General features: G+C 46.7%; 1 protein-coding gene across 1 annotated transcript in view; it reads left to right on the top strand.

Moving 5' to 3' along the window:
- The first annotated feature begins 11,999 nt into the window (after positions 1–11,999).
- The window catches only part of PNISR (PNN interacting serine and arginine rich protein), a 31,461-nt gene continuing 24,157 nt past the window's right edge, over positions 12,000–19,303 (top strand). Inside the window, exon 1 of the mRNA XM_019537790.1 lies at positions 12,000–12,115. The gene's annotated coding sequence lies outside the window, so the exon portion shown is untranslated. The remainder of the gene's footprint in view (positions 12,116–19,303) is intronic.

Genomic DNA, 19,303 nt, shown 5'->3' with positions numbered 1-19,303 from the left:
CAGGGCAGTGGTAGGGCTGCAAGGCAGCCTAGCCACAGGCTTCTGGTGGCTGCAGCAGGGGTGGGGAGGGAGTGGGAGTTGGTTTGGGACTGGGGAAGATGGAGCCAATCTGGGGGATGCGGGGCAGGGGACTACAGGAAGGGGCTGCAGCCACCCCAAAATTTGCTGTGGCCCCCTGCTCCCCTTGCCAGTGCCACCACCGCCTGCCCCAAGCTCAGCTCAGCCCAAATGCCCCAACTAGGAAGAGCCCAGTGCAGCCCCGACTCCTGCCTGCGACAGCAGCCCCCCCCCTCCCCGCACAGATCCGGGGGCACATACCCCCCCATGCCCGCCCCCAACAGTGGGAGCTGCTGTCCCCTCCCCACGCTGGGCATCCCCCCCTCAGACAAGCCACTCACAGCTCCATCCTGTGCCCCATTTGGGGAGGCTGAGTGTGTGCATATGCATGCACATGCTTAGCACCCCCCCCCAAATAACTTGTTTTCCCTCTGCCTATGACCATCAGAGAGTTTTTTGTTAATCTGAATGTATTTACATTGGCAAGACCCAGCAAAATCATCTCAGGGTGCTGAAAAAACTGGATCTCAAAGTCATTGGCATGATTTACAAAGGTATTATACCTCTCTAATTTATCTATAAAGGTGCAAATCTACCCTGCTTTCAGCCTGATTCCAGACTAACATGCCTAACTCCCTCTTTAATATTTACAAAGGCTCAATATGAGTCAGCAATGTGAGGAAGTGGCAAAAAAATAAATAATTAAAAAAGCAAAGATAATTTGGGGCTATATTACCAGAAATGTTTGGTGTAAGACTAGAAATAATACTACTACTTTTTGGTGCTGATTAAGCCTTATTTTTAGAGCATTAGATGCAGTTCTGGACTCCACATGATTAGAAGGATGTAAAGTAGGAGAGGGTCCATAGGCAGAGAGCAAAAAAAAAGAGGTTGGCAGTTAAGCTGGATGAGGAAAGGCTGAGAAAATTAGGTATTACTAGCTTGGAGAAATTGGGGGTTTGGATAGCAGTTTTCAAATACTGGAAAGGCTGCCACAGAAAAGAGAGAAAAACTGTTCTCCTTCGCTGCAGACGGCAGGACAAAGCAGTGGCTTTAAATTGCAGCAAGATAGATTTCAGGATCAGATCTCACAAAATTTTCCTCGTTGTTAGAACAAGAAGACAGTAGAACAGAGTGCCTAGTAAATCTCCCTCTTTGGAAATTTGCAAGAGGAGGCTAGATAAGCATGAGACAGGAATGATTTAGATTTAGCATCTCTGCATTCATACAGGGGATTAGACTAGATGACCCTGGAGGTCCCTTTCCACCCTATCAGTGTGCCAAATGAGCCCACATGTGCCTTTTGCTGCATCTCAAAGCACTTTGAGACACCACAAGAGGTGCGCTAGGAACAAAAGAACATTCTCTGCGCTGCGTATTTGCAGCATAGGCTCAAAATATGATATTTAAAAAAAAAAACCACAGAAAAAAAATGGGGCAGGGCAGTCCAGGATCGTGCCCTGAGGCAACCGGAGGCTGGGGTCCTCCAAACAGACACTCTGGTAGCTGGCCACAGTGTCTTTATAGCTGCCTCTTTCCCTGATGCTGCAGCATGCTGCCTCTGCATGTGGGGCAGCCTGGACCCGCGCAGGTTGCAGCCTGATGGGACTAAGTTACATCCCAGGTAAGTAAGGGAATAGGGATGGGGAGATTGAAGTGAGGCGGCTGTGTGGGTGCAGGGGACTGTGGGTGTGGGCAGGGGGGAACTGCTTGGGAGGGGTGGGTCCCCTGCCTGCCCTCCACATGGCCCACAGCCCCATCCCCTGCAGTTTAGTGCTGCCTCTTTCAAACAAAGCACACATCAGCTAACATTCTACAAATGTAGTTAGGTCAAAGTATGAATAAAACAAATTTGGAAAACTTAGACATGGTGAATATATCACATAGTCATCATCAGTTGCTGTAAATCATAGGACGCGTCCACACGTACAGGCACATGTGCTTGCAGCAGCTCAAATAAGGAGTGGCACACATCTGCTGGGGATTTTTTCTTCACGGCACCTGCCTGAACATTCACTTTGGTATGGGGCAAGTTGTGCCACTTGGGGCAAAATTACCCTGCCCAGCTCCTCCTGGATCTGCAGCCAGGGGGAGCTAAACCCTGGGGCCACCAGAGTGGCCTCTTGTTTCAGGTGCAAGTGGAAAGTACTCCTTCAAATTACCTTAATTTAAGTGTAATAAAACAAGAAAGCTAGTCTTGAACAAAGACTACTGCTGAAAACAGTATTGTGCCACATCTTGGGGATGTCTACAGAAGACATTTAACACATATTAGACTTAGTCTAATGTGCATTAATATTACTTAAAAACCATTTATCCACTAATGAGCAGTAGTGCTGATTATGGCACATTTAGCACCTGTTATTCCAGGTATTACTTTACCTGATATTACAGGTCCTAAACGTAAAGCGCTGTAATTATGGCATATTAATGAATGTGTAGACGTGCCTTTTGTGTAGGTTACTTAGTCACAGCAGTAGACTTGTATTGGGTTCTGTAGATGGCATTTTATGAAATGTTGGAGAACTTTCAACGGGAGAGTATAAAAGCTTTATAATAAACTTAGCTTTGAAAAATTATGCCGAGGGGCCTCCCCATATAGGCTTTTTTTGGCTGGCAGAAATCCTCTTTGGTCTCCCACGTAAAGATACCCCATTTTTCTTATGTAGCATTGAAGTGACTGAATTTCAGGGAGCAAAACCTGGGACACAGTCCTGAATCCCGCATGGAATTCCAGAATTAAAAATACTTTACACAAGTGCTGTTTATCATAGCTGCCATGGTGTAGTGCTGCATTCTCACAGGGTTGTGCTGTGTCTTCTCAGCAGACACAATAGGATTCTGCCTGGAACTGACCTGTCCCATTTTTTCAAATTTGGGACACAAGTTTCCTCTCAGAGACAGATCAGAATGCAGCCCTGACATTCGAGACTGTCCCAGAAAATTGAGGCTGCTTGGTCATTTTACTAAGCTTACTGAATGTTGGTTGCTTATTTTTATCCCAACAGTTAGAACAATAAGCCATTGTATATCAGCCTGTGTACAATAGCAGTGTCAGGGTTAATTTAGTACTAAAATGTATGTCTAGAATGCTTTCCTCGATACAACACCATACTTATGACAGTAGCTCTTACAATTTGTTTCACAGTGTCATAGTTGGAAGGGTCAGAAGGGACCCGAGCAGATAATTAAGTCCAACCCCCTGCTATGCCAGGAAAGAGTACTGGGGTCAAACGACCCCGGTGAGGTGTTCATCCAACCTCCTCTTAAAGACCCCCAAGGTAGGAGCCAGCACTACTTCACTTGGAAGTCGGTTCAAGATCCTAGCCGCCCTGACAGTGAAGTAGTGCCTCCTGATATCTAGCCTGAATCTACCCTCTGCCAGCTTGTGGCCATTATTTCTAGTCACTCCTGGTAGTGCTTGGGGGTATGGGGACTTCTCCAATGCCTGCTGGTCCCCCCTGACTAGTATGTAAACAGCCACTAGATCCCCCCTCAGCCTTCTCTTGTGGAGGCTGAACAGGTTCAGGTCCCATAGCCTCTCCTCGTAGGGCCTGCCCTGCTGCCCCCTGATCACGCAAGTGGCCCTCCTCTGGACCCTCTCCATGTTGTCCACATCCCTCTTGAAGTGCGGCGCCCAGAACTGGACTCAGTATTCCAGCTGCAGCCTGACCAATGTTGCATAGAGGGGGAGGATCACCTCATTGAACCTGCTTGAGATGCATCTGTGGATGCATGACAAGGTGCGGTTGGCCTTCCTGGCTGCGTCCCCACACTGTTGGCTCATGTTCATTTTGGCATCAATAATGACTCCAAGATCCTTTTCTGCCTCTGCACTGACGAGAAGGGAGTTCCCCAACCTGTAGGTATGCTGCTGGTTCTTCCTCCCCAGGTGCAGCACCTTGTACTTGTCAGTGTTGAATCCCATCCTGTTCTCATCCCCCAACCCTGTAACCTGTCTAGGTCCGATTGCAGCCTATTCCTCCCATATAATGTGCCCACTTCTCCCCACATCTTAGTGTTGTCTGCAAATTTGAACAGGGTGCTTTTTACCCCCTTGTCCAAGTCTCTGATGAAGACGTTGAACAGTGCGGGCCCGAGGACCGAGCCCTGCGGAACCCCACTGCCCACAGGTCAAAAAGGACCCATCTGCCACCTCTCTGGGTGCAGCCCTCCAACCAATTAGTGACCCATTTGACTGTGTAGGTATCGATGCCACAGCCCCCTAGTTTTTTAATGAGAATGGGATGAGAGACGGTGTCGAAGGCCTTCCAAAAGTCCAGAAAGACTACGTCCACTGCTACCCCTGCGTCTAAGGATTTTGTGACCTGGTCGTAGAAGGCCACCAGGTTGGTCTGACAGGACCTGCCTCTAATGAACCCGTATTGGTTACCCCTAAGCATAATCTCCCGTGCTGGCCTCTCGTGGACATGTGCCAGGATAATTCTCTCCAAAAGCTTACCCAGGATCAAGGTAAGACTAATTGGCCTATAGTTTCCTAGGTCCTCCTTCCTCCCTTTTTTGAAAATGGGGACCACATTGGCCCTTTTCCAGTCCTCTGGCACCATGCCAGAGCACCATGAGTGCTCCTAAAGCTGTGCCAGGGGTCCTACAACAACCTTGTATTTCAGTTATCTCCCTCAAATGTCTCATGTAAACTGGGCTGCTAGTACAGTCAAAGAGATTGTTGTACCAGACAAAATGGAGTAAGCTTTCTGGTAACAGATCCAAAGTGAAGAAGTATATTCTGAAAAAGTGATACATATCCAAGCCAGTTAGAGTGGCCATTCTTCCTTTTTTTATGCCAGACCATCCTATTTTTAAACCTTGTGTCCCCTGTCCCTTTTTAAATGAGAAACAGATGGTAAAGTCCTGTTTTCAGTTAATTGGTGGAAATATATGTCAATCATTTGTCCTTGTGATTCTACTGGCTGTGCCTAGAAGTAGGGCAGTGCATAGCTAGGAGGAGAAGGGTTCCCAACCACCTAGGAAGAAAGCTCCCCCCCCCCCACATACACCATTGGCCAAGGAAGCAGTGGCCCCACCCCTCACCACTGATTGGCTGAGGGGACCTGCTCTTCACCAAGCTGTTATCTTGTATTCTGGGGATGCATTAGTGATCACCTAAAAAGTCTGTGGACTAAGTGCCAAGGATGCTATTTTCCTTCCAAGTTTGCACCAGGCTGCTTCTTAAATCCTGGTTTTTTATGACTAATATTATTGCCTATGTAATAGGAAGATAATTTCCCATCCCAAAACTATTATACAGCATTGCTCCATTTGTTAGTAAAATCTGGTTAGTCATGGAATATTAGGAATAGAAAAGACCTCTAAGGTTTTGTACACTGTAACAGAGTTCATTTTCTACATTTACCTTTGTCTTCTGTCAAGTCTATTTTAAATGATAATTGCTGCATTTGGTTTCATAGAAGACTTTACCATGGCCTTATGGCCCAGAACATTTCTCCTCATGTTCATTTTTAATGCTCTTAGTGCTGCACTTGCAACACTAAGTTTACTATTTTATAATCCTATTGATAAAATTTCTCACATCTACCAGAAAGGATGATGAAAGCAAGATTTGTTTGATTGATATCTTTTATTAGATCAACTTTCTAGTTACTGGAGATGTTAGACATGCTTTTGGACATAAAATCCTTTTTCTTGGGCCTGGGAAAAACAGGTACAGCCTGAGCTAAATACCAGTTATCCCTTGCTTTCATCTACTCTATAATGTTAATGATAGTGATTGCTTAAAAAGGGAAGGAGGGGCTATAAACTTGTATGGCAAATAGAAAGTAGCAGAAGTAGTACAGCTCAGGTAAAGAGCAGCTATTATGGATAAATTTAATTATGTAGAAAACATGATTAAAAAGGAAGGCCTTTATCAACTGTGCAACACAGAGGTTAACAGAGGGAGCAGGTGCCATAAAACCACTGTCTTTGTTAAACCAGGGCGTTTATACACATGCTCCAGAGGCATTGGGGTGGGGGCACTTTAATTAGTACAGCTCTGAGAGCCACACTAATTAAAAGTACCCGGGGCATCACGTGTATCAGCGTCCCTATGCTGAAAAAGGGGGGGCAGGATGCTTTTAACTAAAGCTTGTCCAATGAACTTTAAAGCACCCTTCCACTGTTTTTCCGCGGAGATCCTGATATACATAATGCTGGAGGCGGCTGGAGCACGTTAATTTCCATGCTCCAGCAAACTCAATTAATCGAGTCTGTGCCAAGTACTGGAATTACAGCACATCAGAGCAGGCTCCCTCGACATGTGTAGAAGCCCTCAGTGACTTGTGCAGTCTAGTAATGTGAATTTTTGTTCCCACCTCTTCTGAAGATATTATGTAAGGTTATTTTGAGAACAAGGACTGTAAGGTCAGAAGATAGTGTCTATTCTGTGAAAAATGTTCTCTATCTCGTGATTAGATATGTCTGTCTGTTTTCTTTTTTCTGTGACAGTTCAGAGTGTAATGGTTGTTTAATTTCACGCATATAATTTCCATGAGAGCATTTGATACATATGATGATAGGCAAAGGCTCCATGGGATAGGCAAAGGTGAAGGATCCATGGATTCTAATGGTTTTTGTGTATATTTCCAAATAAAACTTACTTATTTCATATTCCTTGGACCATCTATAACTACCAGGAAGGAAGAATGGCATGATACGGCCTTGATAGAGTTTCACAGACATGAAGCTGACATTGATATTGTCTCTATCAACATTGTCTAAACTTCTAGCCCCCTGGGCTGGATTAGTGGTACAGAATTAGTCTGTTCCAGATCCCGTTCCAGGTGGACCTTGCACACCTGGATGTGGCCATACACCAGCCCAGCCCTGCACTCCCAGACCTGACCATGGAGCAAGCCCACATGCCAATGTGATCTAGTATGCAGGACCACATTATCTGGCCTGTGGGCTCCCCATAGGTTTGGAAGTTTGGCAGTAGGGGAGCAGCAATTAACACTGATGACATTCCCCCACTGCCCAATTTCCAGACCTACGCGGAGCCCCAAGGCCCAGGTTTGTTGGTTGGTTCTGTGGCTCCAGATCTGGCCCATGGGCCATAGGTTGAGCACCACTGGTCTATATAATCCAAACTAGGTGCAATGAATTTGTTCTGGGAAGGAAAAATGAATAGGTTTGTAAGCTGAGAGAAGATGAAAAGTAGAAAAGTGGAACAGGCCATTCAAAGTTACTGCAAAATCTGCCTTAAAGTAAAAAATTCTTTCTCAAGAGCTTTTCGACATGTATTCCACTCTGTGTACACACAATCAGGATCTGTGTCTGTTGCGTTTGTACGTGTTCTGAGTGTTCTCATGACTCATAAAGAGGCATAAAGGGTGGAGCAGGAGCAACTTTCACTCAGTAAATTTTCTTTGCGTGAGCCATTGTGGTAATTCCTTTGCAGATATATAGCAAAAGGTTTAATTCTGAGCATTATACATGTAAGCATTAACATAGTTGTTACTGTATTGTTTTTGAGGGAAGATTTTTTTTTCAGAACCAGAACTTACCTGGATCCTAATTAAGCTTTAAGATGCCTAAATAGGATTCAAGCAGAATGTAGGCATCATCAGAAGGAACAATTCTAATTAAGTCCAGTTAACAGCCACTAAACCACTTAGGCACTGAGATTCATTAGAGCCCTGCCCCCATTTGGCTTGAAAAGATTCCTGGATGCCTACATTTAGGCTATATGCTCAGAGACAAGCCAGATCAGATTAGTTACCTAGGTGCTTCACTCCTACTTTAGCACTGTTATGATCCATGTTGGAAGTGGCAGCTTCCAAAGTCTGCCTAAGTCTCCAGTTCCTTATATAGGGAACTATGCCAAACAAATCTCAGCCCAGGCAATAGGAACTATGGTCTTCTTTTTAAGTTACCTGACAGAATTTAGTCACCATTTTTGTAACTCATAGACCTGTCTAGCAGCATAAACTGCCCTAAATATATTGGAAGCAGCCAGAAACTAAAGCTATTTTCCCCACTGTGAAGAACATTTGTTAAAACTTTTTGATCTAAAACATGGCCCTGCTCAAGGGAGCAGCACACTTTCCATAGAATGGAAAACAGGCACTGACCCTCTGCACCAGGGGCCCCAAACTCATTTGAATTAGCAGGTCAGATCCAGATTGTGAGGGATCTCCTGAGCCAAATGACCCGTGTCTGGATCTGGCCTGCAGGGTTTGTTGCCCTGTGTTGTACACAGGGGTTAACATTGCTTTTGCTTGCCACCTGCCACCTATTTGTATGTGGAGTGGTGATCAAAACCCAGAAACTCTGTAGCTGGCAAAAGTATTGTATATTGCATATCATATTGTAGTCCAGGACAGTGCTATCTATATGGTGAAGTTGATCAATAGGTTTTGTTATATGTCAAAATATGAATTCAGTTTTGAAAAAACATTTATCTTTTTTCAGGCTTTTTGGAGTGTTACAACTATTTAAAAACAACAATTTCAACTATCCCGTTTTAACTGATCAGGAAAGGTAAAAGTGGTTAAGGCCCCTTTTTGTATGTTTGAGGCCTGCTGTAAGAATTTCACATTTTATATTTTTAGTTTGCTTTTGCCTTAAGATTAGATAGTCAAGACTTCAAAGCCTTCAAATAAGACACACACCTTGTTTTGGGAAGGCAGAAAAATGAAAATAAGGACTTTTTCAGAGTTGTGGCTCAGACCTGACCACAGAGGCAGAGCACATATTGTACCATCAGCAAAAGCTACTGTGTTTACCCTCTTATAGCTACTGCTGAATTGGTGACAGCTACTGACAATTTGCCAGCAGCTGTGAAACAATTAACACTAGCTCTGACCCTGACTAGTGAACTTCACCCCTCCCTCTCTGGGCTGGCAGAGCCACTGCAGTTACCATCCATGCTTGCATTCCTCTATTCCAGTGTGGGGGAATGGGGGGAAAGAGTGTGTGTGGGGGCAAGAATTGCACCAATTTTGGAGCGCTGATTTTTGGGGAAAAGGTGAACATAGTATGGAAGTAAATATGATAGTTACATTAGTGCAAACCCATTGTTTATGTGGCAAGTTCAGGTACCATTCATTCCAGAAAATTGTATTTGCATATTAAAATAGCGATCTCATAATAATTACCTTCACATAAAATTACAGGTAGTGGGTTTTTTTGTTTTTTTTACTTGGATGTAACTAGTCAAGGTTAATCTCGTGCCCTCCCTCCAGGTTCTGGCCATAACTAGTTATACTGTAGTCCAGACATGTCAAAGATATGATCCATGGGCCAGATTTGGCCCTTGGAGCTGTGTCACCTGGCCTGCAGGGCTGGGAATTTGAGGTGAGTGAGGATGGGGCCTACTGTTGACTTCCCAGGAAATGAAGTCTCAGTGGGAATGCGTTAACAATGACAATGCTTGACCCACTGCCAGAGGTGGGCCTGGATCCAGCCCCAGGGGCACCAAGGAGGTTTGACACCCATGTTTCAGTCTAAGGTATCTGCCCCAATCTCCACTAATGTTTTACTTCTCTGTAAAAAACCTGCACTTTTTCCAGGACATATAAAGCCATCAAGTGGACTCAGAAGAGCTAAAATTTGTTTAACTTCATTCAGTTATGATCAAATTAAAAAACTTTATTAGCCCGATTATCCAGTTTAAAATTTTATTCATAAGAGAGTTGCACTGATTTTACAAAACCATTCTCTCAGCTAAGTACAGCTGAACGGGTGTGATTTCAGTAAAAAATATGAGTCTCTGGATGCATCAATGCTGGAAAATTCTGTATGGCTGAAGTATGACAGGGAGGCTCCTTAGAGTCATGATTCTCAGCCATGGTGCTGCTGCACCTTAGGGTACCTTAAGACCCTCTCAGGTATCCTATTGTGATACACAATGTTAGCACTATTAGGTGTCCGAACACGATGCACATGATAAACCCAGAAATTTCAACTAGGAAGCCATTGTGTTTAAAAAAAAAAGAAAAAGCCCTAATATGGTCTTTCTGAGCTCCCTGCAGTGGAAGAATGGCTCCATTATTTTTCTGTAGTCAGAAAGTAAGTGAAAAGGAGCTGATACTTTCCAAGGCGGGTGGGGGGCTGCATCGATAGAGGAGTGCCTCAAGTCTATGAAGGGATGTCCTTGAGTCTGTAGGAGGTGTCTCAAGTTTCTTCTTCTTCTTCTCGTGTATCTCACCACAGTTGACCGTTTTGTTATACAAGTTGACCATTGATACACATGCTTGTGCTCATTTATTGTTCCTTGCAAGATCAGTGCACATGTGCCTTCAAGAAGCTGGCACTACAGCAAGTCTTACAAACTCTGAGGCTCTGTGCTGCAGTCAGGTGGTTGACCCAATGGTATAACCCCACTTCTTCATTAGTTCCTTGGGGCCTCCAACTCCAGTAAGCAGGTGATTGAGACTTCGCCACCTGCGTCATGGTTTGTTAGCCTCTGGTGGTAAGAGCTCAATCTACGAAGGAATGCCTCAAGTCTATGAAGGAATACCTTGAGTCTATAGAGGAGTGCCTCAAGTCTATGAACAGATGCCTTGAGTATAAGGGGGTGCCTCCATTGTACAAAGAGGTGCCTTGGGCTTTTAGGCAAGGTTGTCTCTAAGCCCCCAGTGCTGAGGACCTTCCTGGAGAGGAGCTGGGCTGTGGCTTCCTGGAAACTTTGGGCACCCCCCCAGAGTGCAGCAGCAGGGCCAGCGTGAGACACTGCTCAGCTCTGCTCCGCTCCTCACCATGCCGATATCTCTGCAGGGAGGGAGAGCGCAGCCCTGCCTGGAGCAGACCACAAGGGCCCAGGCCATGGATCAGCGGGCAATCCTCACTGCCGTCCGATTCTCTTACTTGCCTGCAGTGTGGGGCAGGCAGCAACTCCTCCCTGAGGTGAGGTGAGGGCTGGGGCAGAGCTGGGCCGGCTCCAGGGAAGCTCTGCTCCCCAGCCCCTTCGGGCGAGCTTCGCCTCAAGCCCTGTCGGCTTCACCCTCAACTTTGCTTTCATCCCTGCGCCGCAAGCCCCACAGCTCCGGCGCCAAAGCCCAGTGGCCCCACGGGCCTTCTGCACTCTACCTACTCCCTATTTCTGCGCCTCGCTGCAGCATTTGAAAGTGACGCGATGTGTCACTTCTACTAAAGATTCAATCCTGCCTCCTCATCCTCACCAGGGAGTATGTGGAATAAAAGGTGTTTCTTAAATAAAAAGCTATATCATCTTATATTGTTATACTGCGGGGCAGACCAAAGTGGCGCGCTCACGGATTGCTACGCCTTAAGAGGGAGCATTGGTTTTAGGGGGTGCCTTCAAGTTAGGAAGAGATGCCTCCAGTCCATGAACAGCTGCCTTGAGCACAGGGGTGCCTCAGTTCTATGACGAGGTGCCTCGGGCTTGTCGGGGGTGCCTTTGAGTTAGGGACGCCCTTCCGCAGAGGGGTGCCTCCACTCCATGCACAGGTGCCTCAAGCCCACCGTGGGTGCCTCCGGGCATGAGGGGGTGCCTGGAGTTTACAGACGGGTGCTTCAGGCACATGAAGGGTGCCGCCAGCCTGTGCAGAGATCTTTAAAGGGTTGTGAACCGACCCCTGCCCTGCAGGCTCCCCCTTCAGGCCCAGGGGCCGGGCAGGGGCCACAGTGCTCTACACACAAAGGCAGGGGGAGCGGAACAACCTGGAGGGAGGGGAGCAGAGGACTGGGCTTCATTGGTGTGGGCGGTGCTCAGTGACAGGTACTTTTTTTCTGGTTTTCTTTCGATGTTTCTTTGAAGACGCGAACCGAACCGGGAGGACGCTGCCCTCCGTAACGATGGCGGCGCTGGGCGCGTTGGCTCTTGCCCTCAGTCAAGATGGCGGCCCGCAGGCTCCCCCTCCCAACGCCACATGGATGCCCGGCCTAAAGATGGCAGCGAGGCGCGGTGGCGTTGCCCAGGAAAGGGTCAAGCCTGTGACGCATTTCGCTTCCGGGTCGGTGCCAGTGGGCGCCATATTGTCTTGTTCGTGAAGACGAAGTACGAAGGGGGAGGAAGCGGCGGCGGTGGCGAAGCGGCGGCAGCGCCCGTGGCCGGCGGGGGGAGGCGAGGGAGCGGGTGAGTAGTGGGGCGGCCGATGTCCGCCGGGGGGCGGTAGGGGCGCGGGGCCGGCCTCCCTTTTCCGCTGAGGGGGTGGTGTTGGAGGGTATCCCGCGCCGTTGTTGGGGCCGCAGCCGCGCCGCTGCCAGCGGCAGGTTAGGTGCCCGGATGAGAGGGAAGCGCGCTTCCCCCTCCCCCCCGTGCTTGCCCGTCTGCGCATGCGCGGCGGAGCCGGGGGTGGGGGGCAGCTGGGGCCACCGAGGCCAGCGGCCCCGTTCCCCGCCGTCCAGCGCGCATGCGCGGCTCCGGCGGGTGCCTGAGCTGTGGGGGGTGGCTCCCGTTACTGTCGTAGTGCGCATGCGCCAGCACTCCGGTTGGGCACAGCACAGCCGGCCGGGCCGGGCCTGGCCTTGCTTTGGGCCTAGGCGCTGCGTGTGGTGCCTGCCATCGTGGTAGACCCACCAGCTGTGTACAGTGTATGGCAAACGAATCTTTTGGATGCCTCTCATGTTAAAACTGGTGCCCATCCATCCTCACAGCACCTTCTTAGTGTGTGGTTCTTGTGATGTGCTTCAAGCCTAGGTCTTTGTGAGCACATCTGGTTGATTTGCAAGAAAGGGATACAGTTGTGAGTTGCCTTACAGGGAAGTAGAAACTAGTACCAGCTGAGTTTTAAAGAGAGCATCAATGGCTGTATTCCCTCCTCACAGACAATTAAACAGTGCTTAACTAGGAACTATTATGCATATTGACTAGGTATGGTAGTAAGTACCTCTGGGTTCTGCTGCTGTTGGTTAGCCAGAAGATGGATAAGAAATGTGCCGGGGAGGCACCTGCTTTGCTATGATGGTATTTATGGCAGTCTTTCCGCTGTGGGGTTCCAAAGAAAAGCATGAGCAATCTCATCAAAAGCAGGAAGGCTTACAGAAAGCTATGCATAATTGAATGGTGCAGCAAAGGTGGTGCATTTCTAAGCACTTCCCTACCTTGTCCTTACATCTTGAAGCCTGGTTGTTGTTGAGTGAGTAACACTTGCACAAACACTTTCATAGGGAATGTATGAATATGTACTACCTGATATGAATAAAACTGCCAAATTTGGCCCTTTAACCTGTTAAGCATCTGCTGTCCCACCTAAAACTGTGATCCCTCTTAATTGCTGAGGCCAAGACACTCAAAGGTACAGACAGGGCCAATGTGCATCTTGTCAAATATAATGTCACTTTTTTAGGCAGATGTGCAAAACCATCACTGAAATACATATTAGATCCTCCCTCAGAGGAGTAGTGGGAAGTCTTAAGACTAAATCGGAGAGCCTCAAGGAGGGCTGGACTTTGTTTAATTTCAGTCTTATGCAAAGTAAGGTACAGCAGAAGCAGGAGCTTCCAGTTGCTCTTTTTCTTTCCCCTGGCAAGTCAGGTATGCATATGTATTCATGAGGCTGTCATTTTTCAATGAGTAACCTCTGTTAGCAGATCTCTGGGTTTTGCATGGTCAGAGCACAGGTTGTCAACCTGTTACAAACACTGGGCTGTCCCTTTAGCAGCCCCCAGTCCTCCCTGCTTTGTTCCAAGGACTGCGAGCATCCCCTTTACTGCAGCCTCTGCTTACCTTCACCACTAAGTGCAGCTTGTTCCCATGGCCAATGGCAAGGGTAATGGGAGACTGCAGTAGGAGGGCTGGGGTGGCAGCAAACAGCTTGAGCACTGTGTGCTGCCAATCCCTCACTCAGTGCATGCTGGATCATACCTCCCTGTGGGGTGACTCCCCAGGGGTCTCAGATTTGATCGCAGACCCCTGAGCTGGAGTAGTAATAATGATGGTGCTCACTTATGAAGTGGTTTGAGATCTACTCATGAAAGAGTTACGTAAGAATGAGGTGGGTTTTTTATTTATTATTACGGGAAAAAGTATAATATCCCCTTTATGCTCAGACAGATGTCTGTTGAGCTCCATCGGTGTATAGAACAGATTCTTCAAGAAGTATGTTATAGTCTAATGTACATTTGACAGCTCAGTTCAGCAGGACAGTGTATTGGATGATTAGTTGAAGATCCTATTTCATATCTGCAAGTGAGCTGACAAAATATGCCCTTGTATACTTTTTCCTTTAAAGCAGGGGTATCAAACTCATTTGGTCCTGTGCTGGATGAGGGACACAGTGCTGGTCGATAGTGCCAAAGACCCATTGAGAAAAATGTCCAAAGTACACTGCAAATATTGGGTCCCAATTCAGGCAGTAATTAAGACTAACGTTAAGCTTAATTTTAAGTGTTGTACTGATAAGTAACTCTGAAAGAATTTCAAGGTAGTGCTCTGATATTATGCTAAAAGAAGATGACTTGGAAATCATGCCTATATTAGAAGTTTTGCAAGCATACCTTTGTCAGCTAGGGATGTGAAAAAATCATTTCCCATGGCATAGCCTATATTCCTCTACTGGCAGAAGGTAGATGCTGTTAGCATAGCTTCTGTTCGGGGTAGCTGCTCTTGGTCTTTCAGGCAAAAAAGCCTGTCTCGGGAGTTTAAACTTCCCCAAAGTAATTTATCAAAACACAGTTAGTATTTGAAATGGGGCATTTAATTCTTTCATTTTTGACACTTCTCGCTGACTTGAGTATAAGGCAGGTATCACAATATCTGCCATGCCATTAGTTTTTTTAAGTTGAAGTTATATCTGGGGAGGAAAGGAGGGGGTTAAATTTACCCTGGGTCCTGGGCTAGATCTGAACCATGGGGATTCCTCCCAGGTCAGATCCACAGGGCCAGCAGCAACTGCATCCAGTATGGGTCCAGGGACTGGTGGCAGTATTGGGCTGTTTGAGGTGCAACACGGGTCTGGGAGTCTGCCACCAAAGGCCATGTTCTTGTCCACCAGGTCATGTCCCCCCAACTACTAGTAGTCCAGTGGATTACTGGTTAGCTCAGGGGTGGGCAAAATGCAGCCTGTGAGGCCATTGTATCTGGCCTGCGGAGCCCCTAAAAAAATTTAGAAAATTAAAATTTATCTACCCTTGGTTCCTGTCAAAGATGGACAGGAACCAAGGGCAGTAGGACCCAGGGGAAGCCCTTGAGAGCCCGTGCAACAGCAGGGCCTGTCCAGCCCCAGCCCAAAGCCTCAGGAGGGGTTTCTGTCCTGGGACTGAGTGACTGCCTGGTGCTGGAGCCTCAGGTGGGGCGGGAAGGAGCTGATGTGGAGCGTGGGGGAAAAGCGGGCCTGCCCCATGCCCAGAGCTCCCTGCTGCAGCTGCTTGCAGCCCATGTGGGGCTGTCTTGAGAAGGCACAGGCAGCCCATGCAGGCTGCGAGCGACTGTAGTGCAGTGCGTGGGGCGCTGGGCACGGGGCAGGTGAGAGGCTGCTTCCCTCCCCCTGTGCTCAGCACCAGCTTGTAACCCGCTTGCACAGCCAGCTTGGGCCCTGTGCTGGCTCTGGGCTCGCCCTTCAGGGCCGCACTTCTACAGCAGCAGCTGCAGTTCCCCTGTATGCTGCGCCAGGCAGCATTTGCTGCTGCTGCCCAGTGCACGAGCTCCTGGTGGGCAGCAGCAGCAAACGCTGTCCAATGTGGCAAGTGTAGGGGGGCGCAGCTGCTGCTGCTGTGCACAGCTCTGGCAGGTGAGCCCAAAGCCAGCTGGGGGCCTAGGTTGGTAGTGGGGGTGGGTTACAAGCTGGTGCTGAATGGGGGAATGGCCCCTTGCCCACCCTGTGGCTGGTGCCCCACACTGCAGCGGCTTGCAGCCTGCATGGGGCTGCCTGTGCCTGCTCAGGATAGCCCCGCATGGACTGCAAGCGGCTGCAGCAGGGAGCACGGGCAAGGGGCTGTTTTTCCTTGCACTCAGCAGCAGCTGGTGAGCAGTGGGTCAGGGCTGCATGCCGTCCCTCGTCTGTACTGTGGGGCTGCGGGGCACTGGGATTGAGCGGGTATGGGAGCAGGGCCCACACTCGTGTCTCAGGGTGGGGCCCAGAGCAGGGCAGCAGGGGTACAGGGCCCCGGCCTGAAGGGGCTCTAAGCAGCTGAGCCAGCTTCCACCCCTCTCCCTGCTGGTGCAGCCCAGCCCGGCTCCACAGACACCCCCCCCCCAGCCTGCGTACCGCTCTGGACCCCCAGGTGCTGTCCCTGGGACATTTGACTCAAGATGGGTGATCAGGGGCAGGGCACCTGCCAAGGGGTGGGGCTACCCATGCGGCCCTTGACAGTTTGCCACAACTTGGTAAGCAGCACTTCCCCGGAAATAATTGCCTGCCCCTGGGTTAGCTGGATAGAACAGTTATGGAAACCAGATTCAGCCTGCAGGCTATAATTTTGTATATCTGAAATCTTTGGCCAACTAATAATGGGGCAGGTGAAACAGCAGGAGTCAGTATAGTTACTTTAACTCTTTTTGTAATCTCTCAATCCATATCAGTATGCATCTTTTCATGTCCTCATAGGTATTCAGTTATGGGACCTGAACCTGTTCAGCCTCCACAAGAGAAGGCTGAGAGGGGATCTAGTGGCCATCTGTAAACTTGCCGGGGGGACCAGCAGGAAATGGGAGAGGCCCTGTTCCCCTGAGCACTACCTAGAGTAACTAAGAATATCAGCCACAAGTTGATCAAGAATAGGTTTAGGCTAGACATCAGGAGGCACTATTTCACAGTCAGGGCAGCTAGGATCTGGAATGAACTTCCAAGGGAAAAGGTGCATGCTCCTACCTTGGGGGTTTTCAGAAGGAGGCTAGACATTTGACCCCAGCATCCTTTCCTGCCCGTGGCAGGGTGATGGACTTGATGATCTGCTTCCAACCCTATCAACTATGACACTATGGATACAGTAATATAATTAATGCTTTTTTAATTAAATAGGATAAACTAATACTCTTTTATTTCTGGGGGCATATAATTTATTTGGATACACCAAATCTATGAGAAATTTAATTTTGCAGGTAGGAAAACAGATAAAAAAAATACATATATTCCTAAACAACTGAAAAAGTATTCTTAGTAGTAGTCTTAGGGAAGGGGAAGGAAAAGTTGTCCTTAAATCTTTATGCTTTTCCTCCATGCTGAGCTGGCTGTGTGTTGGTTCACTTCATGAACTGGAGCATTTGAAAAGCTGGCTTAAATTATGCAAATTGTCAGTGGTCCCAAAAGGCTGTTAATCTTTTGAGGGGGTCACTGGTAACACCTAGATGTGCTTATAAATTGATGAGTAGATGAGTCTTTTATTCTATGGTTCTGTGGATGGCTACTTCAATTTTAGGTGTGTTTTGGGGAGGTGACAAGGCCAAACATTTTTGCAGAGAAGAGAATCTGGACCAGTAAAATACAACTTAAGGAAATAGAATGTTATAGAAAGTTTCACAAAGCTCATTCTTACATGTACTGTGGCATCCTATTCTCCTTTCCTTGTCCAAAAGAGTAAGATGCACACAGCTAAAAATACTTTTAATTTTACCTTCACATGTTCAGGTCTCTGTAGTGGGGGCTTGGAGGGAAAAGGAGAAAAAGAGAATTGGCTTTTGTTTTCTCTTTCTCTTTTGATTTTTTAATAGATTCAGGTTCCTGTCTTCTGGTCTGACATCAGGGAATAGAGAGACAATTCTTGGAGCTCTGATAAGTAGTCTTTTGTTTATTCATGGTTTACTAAAGAAAGGAAATAACAAAGTGTTGCATCTAATGTAATTGGAGGCTAAAGTATCCAAAATTAAACTATTGCTGTCCTGTACATTTGTGTGTGTGAATGTCCCTTTCAATATGAACTCCCTTCTCTGAACATTCACCCAATTGCACCTTCTGAAATTGCATGCATTGTTGAGATCAGAGCTGTAGTCTGTTCCTATTTTCTGAATATCAAAATGAAAAGGATTATATTAGGAAGGAGGTGGATCTTGTGGATCTAGCAAGCCAGAGACATGTCCAAGCCCTCAGAATCTATTTTTACACTACATTGTATATTCCGGTGTATTTTTTCTTTTCAGGGTGCTCTGCATTTTCTTTCTCAAAGATGAATATTTTAGAACCTCCCAGAGCACTTGTTCACATATTACAGCAACCTTCTCCTGCAAAATGAGTTTGAAAAAGTTCAGTTGCTATCCAGTATCTCTGTTGTACTGTCATACTAGGGAAAGACAGATGAAACGAGGTCCGGCCAGGTATCTTTTGTATGGTATTACTCCCATTATACCTCCAGTCTAACCTTAGTAACACGACACATAATACCTTAAGTTCAGGAGTTCTTTCTACCATCTTTTTAACTTGGACACTCTTTTCCAACCACCTTTTGTTGGTAATGGCTCATGTATCAGTTATTTAATTTGGTACGAAGGAAATCAGCTGCTTCATCAGATACATTAGCGTACCTCACAGCCTGTCAGTTATGGTATTGAGACTCTTATCTGTTCAAGAGATCCATTTTTTATTTTTGAGAACATTATGTTGTTGATCTGGGGAGAGGAAAATAAATGAATGCTGTTTTTTATTGTTTAGAAGTATGGATTGTATTAAAGTTCAAATATGTTTGTTAAAGTCACATAAATATTCAAAGAGTGAATGTTTTTGCTGAAGTTGTTTTTAAAGAAAGTCACATCACTGAACTGAAGGAAATCAGTTGTGAAACACCTGGTATGGGAATTTGTTGAAGTGATAAACCAAGCTGTAGCACCCTCTGGAGATAGTATATTTTGTCAGTTTAGTTCATTTCAAGAACTAGCTCATTTAGACTTGAGCACCTCAGTATTAAAAATGTAGGAAATCTTCCTCATTTAGCAATAACAATGAGGTACAAGAGGATACCACTTCTTAGTTCAACATTTTGGAAGATTCTGGTAACCTAAATCAAATCAGTTCAGTTGTCTAAGGTTAGACATCACATTTTTGTCTGAAACATTATTTGGTTATAAATGCAGAACATGTTTTAATAAAGTAATTTCTTATGTGTCCATTTCTTTGAAGGTAGTTTTATTTAACTAATAAGAATAATAATTAAAATGCTTGGGCTTTTGCATTTTAATTGAATCTTGGTTTTTACCTGCAAGCAGTTTATCATAAATAACTTAATCATCTAGTAAATAAAAAGCATCATTTACCACTTTCTAATAAACCACGTGTTGAATATTGATTTCATAGATTTCCTAGACATCAGGGCTGGAAGGGACCTCGGGAGATCATCGAGTCCAGCCCCCTGCCCAAAGGGCAGGAAGTCAGCTGGGGTCATAGGATCCCAGCAA

The sequence above is a fragment of the Crocodylus porosus genome, unplaced genomic scaffold, assembly GCF_001723895.1.
Source record: "Crocodylus porosus isolate Cpor-Errol unplaced genomic scaffold, CroPor_comp1, whole genome shotgun sequence".
In the NCBI taxonomy this organism is placed as follows: Eukaryota; Metazoa; Chordata; order Crocodylia; family Crocodylidae; genus Crocodylus; species Crocodylus porosus.
This window is presented reverse-complemented; position numbering and strand designations above follow the sequence as displayed.